This window comes from Polyodon spathula, unplaced genomic scaffold (assembly GCF_017654505.1).
Source record: "Polyodon spathula isolate WHYD16114869_AA unplaced genomic scaffold, ASM1765450v1 scaffolds_2024, whole genome shotgun sequence".
In the NCBI taxonomy this organism is placed as follows: domain Eukaryota; kingdom Metazoa; phylum Chordata; class Actinopteri; order Acipenseriformes; family Polyodontidae; genus Polyodon; species Polyodon spathula.
Window position 1 is genome coordinate 40490 of NW_024473499.1, and position 8143 is coordinate 48632.

The following is an 8143-nucleotide window of genomic DNA, read 5'->3' on the forward strand; positions in this document are numbered from 1 at the left end:
CTTTCATTTGTTATGTAGACTGCGTGTCTAACCCTTTCTGTTTTTGAGTTACAAGCAGTTGAACGCACCTACCGATTTGATGCGCGTCACAGCCCTGAAGAACTGAATGAGGGGCTGAATAGGATAATTCTGTGTCTCTTTTTAATAGCTACTTTTTGTGTTAACTGTATGGTAGGGTACAGGGTGTGCTTAGACCATAGTTGTCCTCTCACTTGTAACCAGCAATTGTAAAATCCTTTCTTGCACACTGAGTAGAAGGGGTCACAGTACAAAGAGCGCAATTTTAATTGAATGCTGTCAGGCCACAGCCAAGAAATAGACTTATGTACATCTGATTAGCGAAGGGTAATTAAATGGTTTTAATCGGACCAATAATGTAACTTCCCTGACTGGTAATCGAACGCGGACCACGGCGGTGAAAGCGCCAAAGCCTAACTGCTAGACCACCAGGAACATCTGATCATATCCCTCCTAGATTTGAAAATGGAACAGCCCCTAGACTAATCTGGGGAATAAAGACATTTCAGTGATACAACAGCCAATGAAATAGCGTAAAAGCACAAAGCAGGCAAAAAAGCAACAGCCAATGAAATAGCGTAAAAGCACAAAGCAGGCAAAAGCTCTTTTGCATACAAACTCCAGATTTAGATGCAGGTTAAATATTTAGCTAAATGTTAAATCTTGTTAAGAGATTTAAGATTTAGTTAAATATTTAGCTAAATGTTAAATTTAGTTAAATGTTAAGATTTAAATATTTAGCTAAATGTTAAATCGTGTTAAGACAATTAAGATCTTGTTATATATTTTTGTAAATGTTACATTTTATAAATAGATTTATATATTACATCTGAATGTACACATTTAAAATTATTTATTTTCACAACATTTATAAATCTGGGGAAAAATACAAGATTTATGTTAAATCTGGGAAAAAAAGGCAAGATCTTAGCTAAATCAGGAAAAAAAGACCTTAAAATATAAACGCTTTATTTTTACACGGCACCCCATACGTTGCTGTCAAGGTTGAACCGACGAAAACGGAACTGCCCCCAGGCCCTGACCAGCGATGGACCCTGAATCACACTAAACTGGCACATAACGAAATTAATCTTAGGGGTCCATTTTTAATAGTTCAAGCACTAGATATATTTTCTCCCCTTCACATTCTGTCAAACCATGCAGCGCTCAGTTTGTTGGTGGGTATGTTGTTTACTTCATCGCCAAGCAGACTCTGTGGCACACTAGATAGCGCGTTGGACTTCTTGTCAAGCACTGTGGGGTGATTCAACGGTTGTGGGTTTCAGTCCCTCCAGAGTCTTTGTTTTAGTCTAGCTGCAGGACTCTCAAACATCATACATTCAAAACCAGAGCCTGTGCATCAATTTTATTTCTCTAGGACAAGTCTAAAGACAAACAGTAGGTTCATCGGCACTTGATCTCGGATCAGTGGATTGAAAATCCAGAGTTCTAACCATTACACAATTGAACCTCCCATATTGGGCCACCATGCATGGAACCTCTCAACGTTTTGCTTTTGTGGAAAGGGTTTCTAATATTTCATAATCGCTTGAGCTATCTAGTACAGCAAGTGCTGCAACCACATCTGCTGCTGCAGGTTTCGTGCTATTGTTTAAACCAAAATGTGCACTGGCATATAATCGCGCACCTTGGAACAGGTTTGATAGTACAGCGGTACTGTTTATATTAAATATAAACATTTGTAAACAAACCAACTACATTGCAATCTTTATAAGGGAAAATGAATACTAGTAATACTGCGCTACGATACCATGACATTTAAACAGGGCATCAACGATACTATTAAACACATTGTATTTTACTACAGCAGTCGCAAAAGAACGCATTCGGACAGAAATAAACCTTTCTTGCTTTCGAAGAGACAAATTCTGCAATTATAGTTGTTGCAAAATAATCAAGTACATAATTGGTCAGGATACAGATCCAGCGCATTCCCCTTGTAGATGTAGGTGAGCCTCGCAAGAGGCAATCACGATACATGGCTGAAAACTCATTTGTTTCCAGTTCTGTTTAATACTAACTGAGCCATGACAACAGGGGGCAATCTTGCTGCCTTGGGCCCTATGAATTGCATGGGCTGTGTGCCTAAAACCGCTACTGTCTATATTGTAAGGGTTTCTAATATTTCATAATCGCTTGAGCTATCTGCTGTAGCAAGATCTGCAACCACAGCTGATGCTGCAGTTTTCGTGCTATTGTATAAACCACATGCGCACTGGCATATAATCGCCCACCTCAGGACAAGTTTGACGGCTGATACACCCGCACTGCGAACAAATCATCCAATTTAAGCTTCATACAGGACGAGGTGGCTGAGTGGTTAATTCGATGAACTGCTAATCCATTGTGCTCTTTACGCGTGGGTTTGAATCCCATTCTCGTCGCAACTTTAAATGCCTTCTGCGAGTTCTCTTATCTTTTCACAAACGTGTTTGTCTGCGAGTACAAGATTATAATTGGCTGCGTTTTGGATATCCCCCTCCAGTAACAACATGTGACACAAATGCACCTTAAACGTCTGTGTTACTTGTGCTTAAAAATAATAATAATAATAAAAATAATAATAGGCACCACTGGGATTCAAACCCAGGATCACGTATTTACTTGGCAAGTACTTTAACCATCTAAGCCACAGCACCATGCAGCGTACAAGTCAGTCTGTGCCAGAGGCCTGAGAAAACTACTGCCCCTATTACAACGCACCATTCCAAAATTAAGTGGGGGCAAGTTTTGCACATGAAACAAACATTCAAATACGCATTAGTCTGTATGAAACAGTTTCCGGACTTTGACATCGGAACAGGATTTTATTTCATCTGACCGATTGAAATATGAAATCTGGTAGTTCAATTGATTTACAGAAAATAGAAAAATTGCAGGTCCCACCGAGATTTGAATTCAGGATCTCTGGATAGTCCAGCGTGCTAACCATTACACCATGGAACCACAGTGAAGACCTTGGAGGTGGATGGATTGTCAGCTGTCAAATGCCCCACGTTGACGAACCCTAGACATCAAGGCGTTACGCCCATCTGATTGCAGACAGCCGTTCAACAGCATGCATTTCTCCAGTTTGAATTCAAAATGCGACGTTTTTATTTCTTGGTTTATACTGGAAACTGCTGGCAGGTCTGTCGAACTGAACTATCATTACCTAACCGCACAGATCCAGGGTATTCCCCTTGTAGATGTAGTTGAGCCTCGCAAGACGTGAAGACGATACATTGCTCAAAACGTATTTGTTTACAGGTTTTTTAATACTAACTGAGCCAATAAGGGCACCCTTGCTGCCTTGGGCCCTATGCAATTGCATGGGCTGCTTGTGCCTAAAACCGCTACTGTCTATATCAGGGCTTCTCAAACTCCGTCCTGGGGACACCCTGTGGCTTCTGGTTTTCATTCCAACAGAGCTCTCAGTTATTTAACTAGACCCTTAATTGAACTGATAATTTGCTTAATTAGACCTTTTTACTTGTTTTCAGCTCTTGAGCAGTTGCATATTTCGAGTTAGCTGTAACATTTGATAAGTAACTTGAACTGCAACTGTTTAAGAGCTGAAAACAAGTAAAAAGATCTAATTAAGCAAATTATTAGTTCATTTAAGGGTCTTATCGAGCCTGGATAGCTCAGTCGGTAAAGCATCATACTTTTAAAATGATGTTCCTACACCCGCACTGCGAACAAATCTTCCAGTTTATTCCTCATACAGAATGAGGTGGCTGAGTGGTTAAGGCGATGGACTGCTAATACATTGTGTTCTGAATGCATTGCTTCAAATCCCATCCTCATTGCAACTTTAACTGCCTTTTTGCGAGTTCTCTTATCTTTTCACAAGAGCTATCATTTATTTTCAGATGTTATGAGATACAAGTATGCTGGCGCATTATATCTTTCAAAACATGATAATCCTTGCTTCATTTAATCCCTCAGACCGTACCATATGGAGATATAGGATGCATTTTGATTCACATTGTAATAGTTTTTGATCGAGGTTACCACCTATGTGAGCTTGAAATATTTTTTTTTTTTTTGTATGCCACAGAATTTAAGATCTGAAACTGAATGTTTGGCATCTACAAAATATCTAGCTATTGGTGAATGAATATATTTTCTCCTAATTGAACTTGTCTGCTTAAAGGTCAATCGTAAATGTCTAGTAGATTTAACAACATATTGCAAATGGCAAGGACAAAAAATCTAATAAAGGACATGAGTTGAAGCACAGGTAATCACTTCTAAGATACTGTATTCTTTTTTTCATTGTATGGCTTGTAAAATTCTTAGTTTTAAATGCATTAAAACAGGTGGAACAATTGCGACATGGAAAAAATCCAGTAGATTTGTCCAGTACATCTAGATCTCTCGAACATCTAAATGAGTCAGCCTTTATTAAAGACCATGCGTGTTCATTCCGGCATATATGACATTGTCTACAAACAATAACTGTTATGTAAGCCTACTGGTATCACACGATCGCAATTAGTGTGTTCCAGGTTGAAAGTCAATTTGATAGTTTTAATGAATCATTGAAAAAGCTTCAGTGCTTTGCAGCTGTATTTTTCTTTTGAACCTCTCGATCAGACACCCGCTCAGAACGTGTCCACTTCCTCCAGCCCCCTAAGGAAGTCTGAAATAATCAACAACAACAACAAGAAATTGACAAATTCTCTCTGTTCCATTCCATTCACAAACAAACACTCTCACTTCTCCTCGTGGGCAGAGAATCCAAACACTTTAGAAATGCATTTCATTAGTTAATAAAACACTACAAAAATGATCTCTAAAAGTATTAGCTTAAATATAAAGGGCCGTCCGTCTCCCTCCAACTCTGAGTGGCAGCGGTAGCTGTGCCGGTGACAAATAAACAGGCGCCGTTTCATATAATGAAATTGCTGTAGTCCAATCACGTGTTACAATATTACATACTCATTCCAGACTGCAGGTGGTTAAAAGCTTCATTGGGTTCGAGTATCTCGTATGATTTAAAAGTACGAGCCAGTTGCCTCATTTGCATTGCCTGCTTTCCTCCTTTGCAATGTAAAGTATATCAAATGTGTGCTTAAAAGCCATTTCAATCATAAATATTTGGTTTCCATTGCAGCTATTTACACATACTGCTCTTTTGGGCTCCTAGGGTGTTATCTAACAAAACGACATATTTTGTGCTGCCACAATGGAATACATAGACTTTCCTGCCCCGTGTTGCTTTTTTCTTAGATATGGTCAGTTCGCCTGAATTCCACTTCATTGATCTTGTTCTGCAACATCTCGCCTTGCTAATCACTCTCATATGCTTGAATAATTTAGCTGTTTGGTCTCTGTGGAGAAATCGGTTAGTGCATTTGGTTGTTAACTGAAAGGTTGGTGGTTTAAGCCCACCCAGAGATGATGCTTTCTGCATTTCGTAATCACACTAGAAAATTGCACTGTAAAACGTTGTTATTCCCACCAAATACACTGAAGAAAAAAAAGTGTTTTAGTTCAAAATAAGAATAATACAACAGACGCATTCTTGCTGTTTGCTGCTGACACCCGGGATCAAACCAGGGACATTTGGATTTTCAGTCTAACGCTCTCCCAACTGAACAATTTCCGCTTGAATAGGTTCTGCTATCGAGATAGCATTCTTTTTTGTCAATCCAGTAAACCTGTATATAATGAGAATCGTTCAACAGGTCGGAAACACCATAATAGAATCCTTTGCCTTTACAAATGTGTTTCGAAACTCTTACATTTTATCTTAAACGTGGTTCTCAACAAATGGTTTTGCTTACTTTTTATTTATTCTTTCCAGAGTAAGACTAAAAGGCAAACATCCAGGAAATAGTTAAACTCTGCTACCGGCTGTCTGAAAGTGCAGCGCTTGAACTGTCTCATCAAACGTTTAGCTCTAAAACGTGCACATTGGAAGATTATTAACATATTTAACACATTCATCTGTGTTCCAATAGCGGTTAATCCACAGGGTGATGAATAAAGTGACTGCAGGCTTTGTTCACATATTAACAAGACGGTTTCAGGATTCACACATATTCTGAACAAGCACAATAGGATATGATAGTGGTAGAACAAGAAAATAACAGGTTTATTTGTTCTGGTCTTGTATCATCACCCTGACTACTGTCTGTAAGAGTGGCATTAATAAAAACGTAATTATGTAAGGGTACCAATGTGAAAATACAGAGCATATTTAAACTTCTTCACAATCTTAAATCTTCCCGCATGAATTTAAAATACTTACTGACATGTACGCCCCTTTCCCAATATAACACTCTGCTTTGTTTGAACACCAACTCAGATACTACGTTAACGTTGTGCTGTTTATTAACACTCAATACACAGAGACCAATGCACCTGCAAAACTACCATATCTCTCCATGCCGACCCCTCTAAAATAAAGTGCCGTTCCCTTCCCCTTTATGGTATCTATCCCAAGATCCTTTGTTTTAACAATAATGCAACATTAACTGTCGTAATGAACTACAACCCATACATAACCACCCCCCCCCCCTTTCCCAGGAGAGTGTTCGCTTAAACTGGAAAGTCAGTAACAATGTGTGGGCCCGTCGAACACGAACAGGTCTATTCAGGACATTACCCTTCCCGGGCTCTTCTGCTATTGGTACTGGCACCGTATTGAGATTCCACTGCTCCTCCCACTGGTGCAGCCACCCTGACCAGCCTACTGAAATGCCACCTGGAACCATCCTGTAGCTCATACGTGGCTTCTCCTAGCTTTTTGAGGATTTGCAATGGAGCTGAGAATTGAGACGTCAGTTTACAACCTCTTCGTGGCCTCTTGATTCTCACCCACTGGCCTCCCTTCAGATCTGCCCTGTGTGCATGGCGATTATGTTCTGTATTTCTCTTTGCTGCTTGTTGTTTCTCAACCACTTTCCTCCTCACTCCAACCGGTACTGCTGAGGGTTGAGGCTGTCAAATCTGATCCAATGGCAACCGAAGGTTTCTGCCCACCATCAGCATGGCTGGAGAGACTCCAGTGGTCGCGTGTGGAGTGGCCCTATAGTGTTGCAATGTGGTTAACAGAGCTTTTGAGAAAGTCTTTCCGTCGGGAAGGTTGGTTCTCAATCCATTTTTTATGGTTCTATTGAATCGCTCAACACCACCGTTAGATTCAGGGTGGTAACATGAAGTAGTGACATGTTCAATAGCTTTACTCCTCAAATAGTGCTGAAACACATGGTACATAAACTGGGGTCTGTTATCTGTTAGGTTCAAACAAAGCAGAGTGTTACATTGGGAAAGGGGCATACCTGTCAGTACGTATTTTAAATTAAGGCGGGAAGATTTAAGATTGTGAAGAAGTTTAAATATGCTCCGTATTTGCGCATTGGTAACCTTACATAATTACTTTTTTTTATTAATGCCACTTTCTTACAGACAGTATTCAGGGTAACGATGCAAGACCAGTTAATAAACCTGTTATTTTCTTGTTCTACCACTATCATATCGTATTGTGCTTGTTCATAATATGCGCCAATACTGAAACCATCTTGTTAATATGTGAACAAAGACTGCAGTGACTTTATTGATCACCCTGTGGATTAACCGCAATTGGAACAGTTGTCATGTACTTCTTTTGACAATGGTATTGTTTTCACAGATACCCACGGCAGCATGTAGTCGTGGCCGAGTGGTTAAGGCGATGGACTAGAAATCCATTGGGGTTTCCCCGCGCAGGTTCGAATCCTGCCGACTACGTAAGCTTTCGTTTTAATTGTATGTGTTCATTGTTAATACATGCTTAAAGCACAGGAAGTCTGAAATATTACTGGTTGAAATTCACATGTCTTCGGTTCTTTTTGTTAAAGAATGTTGAGTTTGGCACCATTCAAATGCTGTGGTTTATTTAAAGAAGTAAAGACAAGTATGGGAATCAAAGCCGCGACCTTGGCGTTATTAGCACCACGCGCTAACAAACTGAGCTAACCGGCCACATACACAAAGTTTGTTACTAAAACCCGAAATAAACAAGACCTACGGAGAATATGATTATTATAGCAAGATGATGTTCATGTTAAACTGCATTTTGATTCACATTGTCATAGTTTTTGATCGATATTACCACCTCTCCGAGCTTGAA

The 8143-nt window shown here is 39.7% G+C and overlaps 2 non-coding genes across 2 annotated transcripts; one reads left to right on the forward strand and one right to left on the reverse strand.

Annotated features, from left to right (window-relative positions):
• Positions 1-4623: 4623 nt before the first annotated feature.
• Positions 4624-4835, reverse strand: LOC121310325. Its single transcript, XR_005948777.1, has one exon. It is a non-coding gene; the product is annotated as a small nucleolar RNA U3 (small nucleolar RNA).
• Positions 4836-7679: 2844 nt separating this feature from the next.
• trnas-aga lies at positions 7680-7761 on the forward strand. Its single transcript has one exon. It is a non-coding gene; the product is annotated as a tRNA-Ser (tRNA).
• The last annotated feature ends 382 nt before the right edge of the window (positions 7762-8143 follow it).